Below are 14,725 nucleotides of genomic sequence, written 5' to 3' on the forward strand. Positions count from 1 at the left end.
CGTAAGGTGTAAAGTGTCGTGGCTCAAATGTAGATCATGCTATAGAGCACAGAGGGGGTACCCTCAGAGGTATTTTCCCTTATTGTATTGGCCAAATGCCCAGAAAGGAGGTAGTTATACTCCCAGACTAGTGTGTCAAAGTTCACATCTGCAGTCTGCCTGTCTGGGTGGCATCAGAAGAGTGCCTTTGTACACACTTTCAAACACACACAGTGTGTTTGAAAGTATGTACCAGTATGTGTGCCTAAGCGTGCATGAATGAGAATGTGTCTCACTGTTTTTCTTCACTCTGAAAGCTGTTAGTATAATTTATATATGGTGATGGGTCTCCCCGGGGACACCAAACCACTGCTTTCGATATTTGAATGATCATGGACAGACATGACCTGTTGTCGGCTGTGTTTCATTGTTTTGTTGAATGTATCCCTATTTCAAATATAGTCATCAGGTAACAAAAAAGGCCTCTTCTCCATAGAACATGAACATGGCAGCACAGGTTAGGCTTGCAAAGTTGCATCTGAACAGAACACAAGACTACAAAGTGGAGATGTTTGACGGTAATGCACGCCACCATGTTTGCCGCAACCCAAATACAGCATATCAGCACAAACACTTTACAGTCAAACAAGGTGGGGGAGGGGTGGTGATTTGGGCCACAGGTCCTGGGGACCCTTGCAGTTGAGTTGACCATGAATTCCTCTGTATACCAAAGTATTCTAGAGTCAAATGCGAGGCCGTCTGTCTAACAAACTGTATAAACTCTTGCCATTACAAAAGGAAAATGATTCCAAGTACACGGCATCAAATCTACAACAGAATGGCTGTAAAGAAACAAATTAAGGTGTTATAATGTCCCAAACTCCAGACCTCAACCTGATTGAAATGCTGTGGTGGGACTTTAAGAGATGTGTGCATAAACAAATGCCTGCAAACCTCAATGAACTGTAACAAAGCTGTAAAGACAAGTGGGCCAAAATTCCTCCTCAATGATGTGAGAGACCGAAAAAAGTCATAGAGAAAACAGTTCTTTCTCACATGGCTGTTTATGCTTGTATTAAAGGTTTTTTTCTATTCTTGGATCTTTATATCACAGAGAGGGGACATACTTAATGTGTGATTAGTCCGTTCTTTGCTGGATCATTATTATTAAACTATTATTACTACCTTATCATGTTTTACATGCTGCTCACATTTGTGTGCTTATATCTCACACATGGTTTTCATATCTCAATGTCTTCAGTGTGTGAGATTCAGTATGTATTTATACTGCTTCCGACATGCTTGGGCAACACAGTGTACACTCTGACTCTGCAAAAAAGTCAAAGTGTGCTTGGAGTGACTCAGAGTGTCTGTCAAATGCCCAACAGTTGCTTGAGAGCACAACAGCTATGAAGATGTGGTAATGAAGACTAAAAATATAGCAAGTGTGCTTGAGGTATGAGAAAACGTTTTTCACTCTGGCTGGTTATGAGGGATGTCCACCACAGTGACTGCATGCATGCAATGGATAATGACATGTTTCTGGGCTGCATGTAAAGACTGATCACAGGGAAAAACGAATTCTCTATAATAACTATAATATATAATAAGAAATCTGCAGGATCTCTGCAGGTTTGATCTACATGTTCTGTGGTCGGCTTCCAACAGGCAACATGCAGCATTGCAGTGTTTAAAAGAGGTTTTCAGTGTGTGTTGCTAGATTTTCAGAGTAGTGCATCTCCTTTTTGTTCTACTTTGCTCTTTTGACTCTATGTATTGAATTTATTGTGTCATACATTGATCAGTGGTTGTCAATTTGAACACAATTGAGCAACAGTCTTCAGAGCCACAATAACTTTTCGTTCTTCAATAAAATATTAGAAAGCACAATGGATGGATGAAAAAACTCAAATCACTTTTCCCTTGCATTTGTATCATGTGTTTAGGAGTGGCACTAAAACACAAATTTGTCTTACAAAGTAAGGTATGGTTGCTCAGAAATCCCTTTATGAATGAGGTGGACAAATTTAATTTGCACTCTGCCTTAAATTGATAAAAATCATGTGTGCAAAATGAATTTATGCTATTTATGAAAAGTTTCCAAAATCTGTAAGATCCCATCCTGACATACATAAAATAAGTAAGAAAAAACAAATAAGTCAAATGAGTAAGAAACTAAATTATACTCAATGTTTTTTTGTTTATAATGGGGTTTTTTTGTGTTTTGCACAGTTGCTGCACAGAGACATTGGTTTGCTCTCAAACCTGCTTGTTGGCTGGAGTCCTCCCAGATTCCAAAGACATACATGTTTGATGGTTCGTTTTAAATTGACCTGTGGATCTAAGTATGACTGGCTCCGGCTACCCAATTTAGAATGGGGTGGATGGATGAATAGAAGGATGGAGGGATTTTTCTTGAGTAGGAATTTGCTGAAATATTGCAAATAACAAAACCGCCAAAATCCTATCTAGGTGTCAAATAGATGGACCGATTGAACCAAATTACCAACCTTGCAGTTCTACAAGCATGAAAGAAAAAAAAATTCACCTTAAACTGAACAAATCAAAGAGCAATGTAACTAGCTGTAGATGAATTTATCTCATCCAAATCTGACAGTGATACGAACTAGAGATGGCACGATACCACTTTTTTTTATGTCCGATACCGATATCATAAATTTGGATATCTGCCGATACCGATATGAATCCGATATAGTGTTTTTTAATCAATAAAACTGTTTTTTAATATCTTGCTGCATTTTGTATAAGTTCATACTCAAGTTTAAATAAACAATAACACTAAAGCTATTCTGTTATACCTGTATGTAAGAAATACACTGCAGCCAAAATATTTCATAGTTCAGCAATACTGATCAATCTAATAAACTTAAACCTGCTCCATCCTTCCTATTCTGGTATTTTAAAGAGTACTTAGCAGAAATATTAAGCAACCTAACTAATAGGGTTGCAAACTCCCAGCAAAAAAAAAAAATAAATAGGGAACCACCCTCCACCTCATGATGCTTAATTGACATAATCAACTTTAATTTGGGGCAGCACGGTGGCACGGTGGTTAGCACTGTTGCCGCACAGCAAGAAGGTCCTGCGTTCAATTCCACCATCAGGCCGGGTCTTTCCGTGTGGAGTTTGTTCTCCCCGTGTTTGCGTGGGTTCCCTCCGGGTATTCCGGCTTCCTCCCACCGTCCAAAGACATGCAGCTTGTGGGGATAGGTTAATTGGATAATCCAAATTGCCACTAGGTGTGAATGTGAGTGCGAATGGTTGTCTGTCTCTGTGTGTTGGCCCTGCGACAGACTGGCGACCTGTCCAGGGTGTAACCTGCCTCTCACCCTATGACAGCTGGGATAGGCTCCAGTGCCCCCCGCGACCCTGAAAAGGATAAGCGGAATGGAATGAATGAACTTTAATTTGATGCAGTGTGAAAAGAAAATGCACAGAATTAAATTATTTTTCAAGAATAATTAAATAGATTCAACATCTTTCTTCAACAGAATTGCAGAATTCACAGATGGTACCTTCCCAAAGGAAAAAGTAGTATAGCTTACTAGGGTATATTAGACTTAACAGTTACTACACTGAACAAAAATATAAACGCAACACTTTTGTTTTTGCTCCCATTCCCCATGGGATGGACGTAGAGACCTAAAATTCATTCCAGATACACAATATAACCATCCCTCCCAAACAGTGGTCACAAATCAGTCCAACTGTGTGGTAGTGGGCACATCTGCTATATTGAGATAATCCATCCCACCTCACAGGTGTGCCACATCAGGATGCTGATCTGACATCATGAGTAGTGCACAGGTGTACCTCAGACTGCCCACAACAAAAGGCCACCCTGGAATGTGCAGTTTTTTGCGCTATTGGGGGTCTGGGGACCCAGAACCGGTCAGTATCTGGTGTGACCACCATTTGCCTCATGCAGTGCAACACATCGTCGCATGGAGTCTATCAGATTGTCAATTGTGGCCTGTGGAATGTTGGTCCACTCCACTTCAATGGCTGTGCGAGGTTGTTGGATATTCGTGGGAACTGGTACACGCTGTCGTATACGCCGGTCAAGCACATCCCGAACATGCTCAATGGGTGACATGTCCGGTGAGTATGCTGGCCATGCAAGAACTGGGACATTCTCAGCTGCCATCTGCCCTGAACAATGTGAACCATGATTCATCCGTGAAGCGCACACCTCTCCAACGTGCCAGACGCCATCGAATGTGAGCATTTGCCCACACAAGTCTGTTACGGCGACGAGCTGGAGTCAGGTCAAGACCCCGATGAGGACGACGGGCATGCAGTTGAGCGTCCCTGAGACGGTTTCTGACAGTTTGTGCAGAAATTGTTTGGTTGTGCAAACCAATTGTTCCAGCAGCTGTCTGGGTGGCTGGTCTCAGACGATCTTGGAGGTGAACCTGCTGGATGTGGAGGTCCTGGGCTGGTGTGGTTACACGAGGTCTGCGGTTGTGAGGCCGGTTGGATGTGCTGCCATATTCTCTGAAACGCCTGTGGAGACGGCTTATGGTTGAGAAATGAACATTCAATGCATGGGCGACAGATCTGGTTGACATTCCTGCTGTCAGCATGCCAATTGCACGCTCCCTCATTGCTTGTGGCATCTGTGGCATTTCAGTGTATATACAGTAATGGACTTCTATACATTTTACATCAGATTAAAACTTTGGGTGTAAGATTCAGATAATTATTTATTAAAAGCTCGACATTTTAAATGAGAATAAGAAAGAAAAGTATGTCTTTGTGCCCCCTTTTCCCTGTTAATGCCCTATCGGCCCCCCTGGCTAAACTTTGCTAGATCCGCTCCTGCACAGTTACCAGCCGTCAGCTGCATAGAAAAGGATCCTGGTGTAGAAAGTAATATTAAATACATTCTAACAACAGCTGATCAAGCTTAAACGTGCTGCTGTTATTCAGCCACTGGTTTCCTCTTTCTGGTGCAAAGTGGGCCAAAAACAAAGAAGAGAGACGGACTCGCAACAGAAAAGCCGATCAGCTGATCGTTAAGCAGTTTCATGATTGAAGTAGCAGCAGGAGAGAGAGAGAGAAGAGGCAGTCGCTCCATATATCGGTTGTTAAGCTTAACATGGGAATGCTTTACAAACATTCAGAGACGAACTTTTGATATTTAATGGATCGGATTACATTTTTTATTTCTCTCCGATATCCGATCCAGTAATTTACGTCAGTATCGGACGATACCGATACTAATATCGGATCAGTCCATCTCTAATACAAACCAAGAAAAATATTTACCCAGCATAAAAAGTACAGATTCAGACTAACCCATGACCCTTATGTAGCAGCTCCGACATGATTAATGATCTCTCAGCACATATATTGGGGCGATCCAGTGCAAGCTGACTTGAATAATGAGGCGGTCGTGATGTCATGACCGGCAGGTGTAAACAATTACTGAAAGGGCTGCAGCTGCACTCGGCTTCAAAAATAATTACCGGTGTCCATCAACGCCAAAGTTTACTCTTAAAGGTTTGAACAGATCACATTTCCTTCTATTTATCACTGACATATGCTGGCTGGACAAAAATAAAAAGGAAAGAGAATGAAAGCATGGAATAAACTGCGTTGTTTGGTAAAACTGTGAGACATTTGCTTAGACAGTTTGAGTAATTGTAAATGGCCTGTATTTGTATAGCGCCTTACTAGTGGACCCCAAAGCGCTTTACACATCCAGTCACCCACCCATTCACACACACATTCACACACTGGTGATGGCAAGCTACAGTGTAGCCACAGCCACCCTGAGGCGCACTGACAGAGGCGAGGCTGCCGGACACTGGCGCCACCGGGCCCTCTGACCACCACCAGTAGGCAACGGATGAAGTGTCTTGCCCAAGGACACAACGACCAAGACTGTCCAAGCTGGGTCTCAAACCGGCAACCTTCCAATTACAAGGCGAACTCCCAACTCTTGAGCCACGATCGCCCGTTTAAGATGTTTTTTCCTGAGTAGAGTGGATTGATAACCGTACTTTACACATACATTTCCAACATCTGTGGCTTTGGATTTCCAGCTTCATCTATGGCCTTATCAAATCAAACGTGGGACACTTTTCTGCCATTTATTTCAGTCACGAAAAAAATAACAATAAAACATCACCACCACTGTGTCTACAGTGGAGGGTCAGACTGAACCCTGATGCTGACTTTATGTCAGTCTGTGAATAAAAACAAATGAAAGATGAAAACAGTTGGAAAAGTTATTTTGTGATTTTTTTTTGTTTTGAAATGAAGAGTTGCAAGAATGGGCTAAAAGACAGCATGTGAAGCTTAATACAAAGTGAGCAGTTTTTCTTTGTTGAGTTGAAAGCCAGGGAAAGATTTTATCGGACACTTAGGTCAATAGAGAGAAGCTTCTCATTAGCTTAGATCTAAGAATCCCAAATGAGCAAGGATCTGATTCTGAAGTCAAACTTGCAGGATGAGTTTCTCTTTTGTGGCTGCGTAAAGCCCCATCAGAATACATTTTTTTTTTATGGGAACGTGTCAGGATTTTGCTCTAGAAACATAGCACCTCGGTCTGATTTAGGGTGAGCCTGAGGTGGCAGGGTGGGATGTTAATGAGGCAGCAGAGGTTCATGTCTCAACCTGAGTATTAGGAAGGAAAAGAGACAGGTGAGTGCTAGTGACTTGGCACAAGAAGAAGGAAATTTTATGATACATCATTGTGAGTGTAGAAAGAAGATTAGGACTGTTACGTCCCTCTGCATCCCCTAATCTCCTCAGTGTGTTCAGCTGGTGCTAATTGGACACACCTAGTCAGGTGTTGATAAAAGCATACACGAGGCAGGCTTTCAGGAGCTAAACTCACTGTCTGACCCATACTCCGGAACAGTAGGAGGCGGTAATGCTCCTTTACGTTGGGTGCCAACTGCCGTTAAACACGAAGAAGAGAGAGAGAAGAAGCTTTCAGGAGCTCACTAGTCTTTGCCTTGGTGGCACCAGCCATTTCAGCCAGCCTGCTATGCCATTTTAAGATAAAACCTCTTCTCACTAACACTCTGTTATTCGTCTCCTTTTTTTATGTTGCGGCTTTTGAGCCGGGTCGTAACATAAGTGGGGGCTCATCCGGGATTGTTTGGACATTTTTGTGGCGACTGAATATCAGTTTTTCTCTTTTAAGTGGGTGAGTGAAGGTGTTCACTGTGATTGAGCAACGTCCCTTTAGTAAGTGTGTTTCAGCTGGGTAGCTGTGCTGCCCTTCCATCGGAGCACTTGTTTGTTGTTTTGCTTTGTTTTAATTTGTTGTGTTTGGTGGTTATCCTGGGTGGGTGTATGCTTCAGGGTTTGGTGGGAGACTGTACCCCTGGTCTGCTGCCTACCCTTGAGTTTGCGTTTAAAGTCGCCTAGATCCTGGTACACAACTGAAGACTAGGTAGGTAAAGTTAGGGTTTTATTGTTTTTAGCGTTTTAGGCTGGGAGTTGCACATAGTAAATCAGTGGGACCAAACTTGGCAAGAGGTTTGAGACCATTCATTAATTATGGTCTTGTAGCTGAGGCAGGTAGGCTGTTTTTAAGTTGGCATAGTGTGTACACCGTGTGTGCATCTAATATGTCAGTGTTGGTGGATGCCAAATGAGATCCTCATGGGGTGAATGTTTTATGCTGTGACCTTTGGTGTTGTGGAGGATTTGGCTACTTTGGTTAGGTCACTTGTGAGTGTTGTTGGCCAGGTGATGGCAATAACGCTGAGGGGGGGGTGAGCCACCCTCGATGTGATCATTGTGTGGCCATAGCTCTCCATTTTGTGGTTGGTCACTAGTACGCTTGCTTTACTGAACCTTGTGGATTAAAGTAACTTGTTGTGGTATAAGGCCACTTGTATGTGACCATTTGTGTAGTGGAGACAACAGATCACTTGGTTGTTGTTATTTGTTGTACCTGAAGTACCTGAAGGCTTCAGAGGAGCTTTTAATTTGTTTAGGGGTCCTAGAGGAACCCTTTGAGGGAGGTGTTACATCCCTCTGCAGCCCCTAAACTGTTCAGCTGGTGCTAATTGGCCACACCTAGTCAGGTGTTGATAAAAGCATACCTGAGGCAGGCTTTCAGGAAGCTTCACTAGCCGTACCTTGGTGGTACCAGCCATGTTAGCCAACCTGCTATGCATTTTAGGATTAAAACCTCTTCTCACCTACAATCTCGTGTCTTCTGGTCTCCTTATTTATGTTGCGTTTTTTGAGCCGGGTCGTAACAAGGACAAAAGGCGGAGACACAGCTGTCACTGGTTCTGTCACACATTCAGACACTGGGGTTCTCTGTGAACTTTCAAAAGAACTCGCTAATCCCGAGTCAGCAGATTACTTTTCTTGGTTTGGAAATATACTCGCTTTCCAGCCACACACGTTTGTCGGAGCACAGAGTGGCCGCGTTTCATTGCTGCCTCACTCAGTTTCAGCTGGGACACAGACTGCGTTTCCAGACGATATTACATTTGTTGGGCATGATGGCATCTATGATCGCCGTAGTGCCACTTGGACTGTTAAAGATGAGAGTTTCAACGCTGGACTCTCTCTCACCTGTGCGCATCGGGTCACCTCCGGAGGAGGCTGACGGTAACCGTGTCTTGCATGCTAGCTCTCAGTCCTTGGAGGGAGCCCGGGCTGCTGCATCAGCACTCTCGGATTGGGAGGGTGTTGTTTCGCAAGGTGGTGTCCACAGATGCTTCCCTAAGAGGGTGGGGAGCGCTGTGCGAGGGTGCATCAGTGAGAGGGATCTGGTCCGCAGCCCAGCACCAGCTGCACATCAACCACTTAGAGCTGTTAGCAGTGTTCTTAGCTCTAAAGCATTTCCGTCCAGTCCTGGAGGGCCAACATGTCTTAGTCAGGACGGACAATTCAACAGTGGTGTCTTACATAAACAGGCAGGGAGGAATACGCTCTCTTCCCCTGTTGAAGCTGTCTCGCTCTCTGCTGTTATGGTGCAGTGTTCACCCGCGTTCAAGGCCACCTGAACTTGGGGCTGGACCTTCTCCCCAGTGGGGTCCTCTGGTGAGAGAATGGAGGTTACATCCTTTAATAGTGGCTCAGATTTGGGATCTATTTGGCAAGGCGCAAGTAGATTTCTTTGCCTCCAGGGTAAATACTTACCGCCCCCTGTTCTTCTCCATAATTGACCACAATGCACTTGGGCATGGATGCACTAGTGCACCAATGGCCAGACATGCTCCTGTATGCATTTCCCCCAGTGGAAATGATATCTCCAGTTCTAGAGAGAGTGCGTCGGCAGTCTCTCTCTCTCTCTCTGATTCTAGTGGCCCTTTGGTGGCCCACAAGGTCGTGGTATGCAGAGATAATCAGCCTGCTAGCAGCGAGTCCTTGGCAGTTTCCTCTCCACAGGGATCTCCTCTCAGGCAGGAGGAGAAGTGATTCATCCGTGCCCGGATCTGTGGCGCCTTCATGCTTACCTGCTGAGAGGTTAAACTTGATTGCTAAGGGTTTGCCCACCCAGTGTGATAGCGACAACTCAGAGCGCTACGGGCCTCATCTACTAGAGGCTTGTGTGCTTACAAATGGCGAGCTTTCGAGCAATGGTGCCAGGACCGCCACACTCTCCCATTTCAGTGCTCTATTGTGGATGTTTTGACATTCCTGCAGGAGCTGCTGGATAAGGGCCTTTCATTTTCGACAATTAAGGTTTATTTAGCAGCTATATCTGCTTGTCATATTGACTTTGACAGGGTGACACCAGGTGCACATCCCATTGCCATACATTTTCTGAAAGGGATTCGCCGGCTGAGATCCATGCTTAAGTTCAGTGTCCCTGCTTGGGACTTGTCTTTGGTGCTAGAGGCCCTTTGTAGCCCCCCGTTTGAACCCATTGAGTCTGTGGATATGAAATTTCTTTCATATAAGACTGCATTACTTCTTGCTTCGGCAAAGCGAGTGGATGTTCTTCATGCGCATCCATGTGCATCCCTCCTGCACACAATTCTCGTATTGCGTCCAAATGCTACCTATTTTCCCAAGATCATGCCTGAAGCTCTAAGTGGTTGAGATCCATCCTTTTGCATCTGAGGAGCAGAGGAGGATGCATTCTCTTTGTCCAGTTCATGTGCTACGCACCTACATTGAGCGTACTCAGAATGTGCGTTTATGTGACCAGCTGTTTGTCTGCTTCGCTAATCCAACTAGAGGTAGAGCTCTGTCTAAACAGAGGCTGTCCTGCTGGATTATAGAACCTATCTCACTGGCGTAAAGCACCAAAGGTCTTACTTTGCTCCAGGGAGTGAGAGCTCATTCCACCAGGGGGATGGCAACCTCATGGGCTCTTTTTAAAGGGGTGCCTGTAGCTGATATTTGTACAGCAGCTAGTCTGGCATCACCGCAGACTTTTGTGTGGTTTTATCGTTACAGCCCCTTTGGTGGCTCAAGCTATCCTTTCTGCTGGGTCTACCGCACACTAAGGTGGTGGTGGTCTGATTCCGGTTCGGTGGCTGCTCTGCGGGGTGTGTATATATGTCCCATACTTATGTGTTGTACCGAGTGAATTGACTGAAAGGGAACGAATAGTTATGTCTATAACTTCTGTTCCCTGAAGGAGAGGAACAAGGTACAACACAAGGTGGCTCCACTGAGCAGTTTGGCTCGGTGAAGAGCGGCTATCGAGCTGACGGATGACTGTGATGACAGAAGTTAAAGACATAACATAACATAACTGACTACGGTAGCCATAATTCATCGAGCGTTGCGGCTTCGTAGCTTACCAAAGTCGTACTAAGACATTTTTTGACAGATTTTTGAGCAGCGTGTACCACATAAAATCAGTTCGAGGTCACTAAGCACAACCAGAATTCATACTTAAGGCACACCGGCGCACAGTCAGTTTTTGAGAAAAACTAAAGGATTTTAAGTAAGTGGAAAATACTTTTTCATATGATTGTTTAAGGTTTTAGCTAGTAAATTGTAGCTGGTTATTTTAGCTCAAGATCAAGTTTGAAAATGGAGAGAAACACGAAAAAGGTCACTTATGAACCTGTTCCAGATTTCTTCCTAATTTGCCAAAATCCTAAGCAGTTTGTGGTTTATCAGAGAGGGCTTGTGGAGTCATGTGTCTGAATTTTTCTTAGCCGGGACAGTAACTTCTTTAGAGCATAATGGTTGTCTGGCATTCTTCCAGTGTCAACAAAAAATAAAAAAGTTATTATTTCAGGCTAAAAAGTAGTCTGGCACAAAATTCATCAGTCTATATATAGTTTGCTTGTGGCTAGGGTTTGTCTCCAGCCCTATCCATGTCTGCGCTAAACAAAGCTAGTCAGCTGCTGGAGGTGTTTTCATAACTAAGATACAGTACACACAAAAGAGCGCCATCAATCTTTCATCTGGTTTAAAGATATTGTTTTATCCCTGTGTAGTGCCAGAACTGTAGCTTTAAGTTGTCGATTATGTTATGACAAAATAAGTCGAGCACCTGCCTCTGTAAAGACGTTCAGGGGGATTTATCTTTGACCCCAGTAACATTCCAATATCTGGATGTCACAAATTCTTTTTGGGTGAAACAAAAGTAAATCCACACTTTATTAGTCCTGCCAAATGCAAATCATTAAGTTTCCCTTTCCTGGATTCCCATGGAGAGCATTTAATAAAACTCTTATTTGATGACCTGATAGCATAAAAATGTTGCATGATGCATTGATTTGGCTGGCTCAGATGGGTTTGTTGCCATATGGCTAAAATAAGTGTCAACAGAAGAGCGGCTCCCCATCGTCACACATTTGATGGACTGATTAACGTTCACACCATAAAAAAAGCTGGTAATACTTCCTGTATTTAGCAAAGAAAAAGAAAAGAAATTCATGAACAACAATCACATTACTTGGTAAACTGGATTAACTATTTTAAAAATGGATCAAGTAAACTGTACAATACTAATAAGCTTGAAAGTCGGTATTTGCCATGATCCCCTTTACTCTTCAGCACATCCTGAATTCTCCCAGCCAGCCAGTCTTATATGATCCCACACTGAAACAATAAAGTTGAGGTCCAGGCATAGTGCTCCATTGTGTGTTATTCTACCCAGGTATGCTTTTACAGCATTGGCAGTGTGTTTGAGGTCACTTTCATGCTAAAATTAAAGCCACTAAAACATTTTACAGAGGATATTGCATGGTGGATCAACATCTGACTGTATTTTTTCTGCATTCGTAATTCTATTCGACGAGTCTGCCTACAGGAGTGAGGTTGAACGTCTGGTGTCCTGGTGCAGCTACAACAACCTGGTGCTGAATGCCCAGAAGACAGTGGAGATTATTGTGGACTTCAGGAAGCACACAGCCCCACTCCCCCCCATCATCCTGACTGACACCCCCATCACCTCTGTGGACTCATTCCGCTTCCTGGGTACCACCATCACCCAGGACCTGAAGTGGGAGCCCACCATCACCTCCGTCATCAAGAAAGCCCAGCAGAGGATGTACTTCCTGAGGCAGCTGAAGAAATTCAACCTGCCAACACGGACGATGATGCAGTTCTACACTGCAATCATCGAGTCCATCCTCACCTCCTCCATCACCATGTGGTACGCTGGAGCCACTATCAGGGACAAACAGAGACTGCAGCGTGTTGTGCGCTCTGCTGAGAAGGTGATTGGCTGCAGACTCCCATCTTTGCAGGACCTGTACACCTCCAGGACATTGCGGCGTGCAGCTCGGATCTCAGCTGACCCTTCTCACCCTGGACACAGTCTGTTTGACCTGCTCCCCTCAGGCAGGAGGCTCCGGTCCATTCGCACCAGAACCTCTCGCCATAAGAACAGTTTCTTCCCCTCTGCTGTTGGACACATGAACAATAACCATATGACTGTACCCGCCACTAACACATGACCCTACGCTGTGTCACTGCATCATTCTATGTTTGGCTCTGATCACCACCTGCACTCATGTATATATCTTTCAACGTAGCACTCTTAATTCTTATTCTCATGTATATATCTCATGTATATCTCATGCACATATCTTTCCACGTAGCACTTTTAATTCTTATCCCTACTTTTATTTTTTTCCATGTCTATTTAAGTGCTATTTATGACAGCATGTTTGCACTGAAGCACCGCAGCAATTTCCTAATGTTGTAAACCTGCTCAACATTTGGCAATAAACCCCATTCTGATTCTGATTCTGATTCTATTCATTTTGACTATTCCCCCAACACCACTGGCTAAAATACAGCCCCAAACCAATACAGAGCCTCCACCATGTTTTACAGATGACCGTAGACACTCACTGTTGTACCTCTCTCCTGATGTTCTCCATACATCCTGATAAAGACTTGTTTATGTCAAATTTGGATTCATCAGACCTGTTGCTGCTGATTTTCAGTCCAGTTCTTGAGTAAATGTCATAACTCAGCCTTTTCCTTTGGAAATCGCAAATCACACAATTATGACAAATCTTAGCCACATGGCAACAAACCCATCTGAGCCAGCCACCCGTCCATTGTGTGTATTTCTGATTTGGCTTCAGTGAACATTAGATGGATGAACTGCAGATCCAGATGCATCTCTCAGGTCCTGTGTCAGGTTTCTGCTGCATTTTGTCCTTCTGTCCTTCACTTATCCAGTTTCCTCCAATGTTTTAAGAACATACTGTGCACCATGCTGTCATATGCCAAGTCTTTGGCCAATAACTCTTTGGAAATCAAGCTGTTGGTGCAAAAATACTATTTTATGCCAAACTGTTATCTTTGGCAACTAAAGAAATGGGAACAAATCATGCGTTTACGTGACAGGCTGCAATTAACAAAGTGCCTAAAGATACAATTTAAAGTGCAAAGTTGTCTGTTATCTGTAAACACAATGCTCAATGTGCATTTTTTTTCCATTACTGAAAGACTCATACGACAGTGTTAAATGGCTTTACAAAAAAGAAAATTGACTAAAAAAGGCGGAGATACAAGGACTGAAAATGACTGTAAAAGCAGCCAATGTCCAAGGAAAACGTTTGAAAGACCTCCAGAAACCCTGGAGAACTATTGCTTAAGACCACTATAATAAAATTCCAAGAAAGCCTGGCTCCTTGGAATCAAAATATAAAGAAATGTGGAGAGGCTTGAGAATTTGCACTCCATACATACTGCCAAATGTGGTGAACAAAGGATACAAAAGTGGAAAGATTTCTAATTGTGATGACGACATGTATTTTGAGAGCTTCTCTTTGCTTTCAGCTCAAGTTTTCCAGTGTCTGGGTTTCAAACATGAAGGCATGTGCTGTCCTGTTTTTGTAATCACCGCAGCCTGCAGCAGCAAATGGGATTCAAATCTGCCCAGCTCCCTTTCCAGACTCCTGACTATCTAGCAACTTGGAATGCTGAGTTAAAATGTTTAAATGAACACAAAGTTAGCATTTTCACTGATTATATAATTGGACTTTATAATGGAACATGCACTGCATTTGTAATGTAATCCACTCCAAAAGTATGGCATGCTGTGCAGTGAGGTACAACAGCCAGTCTAACAGTTCTGTGTTTTAGTTAAAGGGAGTAAAATGCTAGTCTTATTTTGTGTTGGTATGATACAGCCATACAGTCTATGGATACACGTACATAGAAGAAGTTGATAAGTTAGCACTCCAACACCTCATCCAAGTATTGAAGGCATTCATGCGAAAGCACATGAGAAACTGCTAAAGTAATTATTGGCTCCAAAATACCAAGATGGCAATGGTCACTTGAGCCTTGAGGTTTCCAAACAGGAGTT

This window comes from Rhamphochromis longiceps, linkage group LG5 (assembly GCF_057381845.1).
Source record: "Rhamphochromis longiceps isolate RC_006_pf linkage group LG5, R_longiceps_female_GT1.1, whole genome shotgun sequence".
NCBI classification, from domain to species: Eukaryota; Metazoa; Chordata; class Actinopteri; order Cichliformes; family Cichlidae; genus Rhamphochromis; species Rhamphochromis longiceps.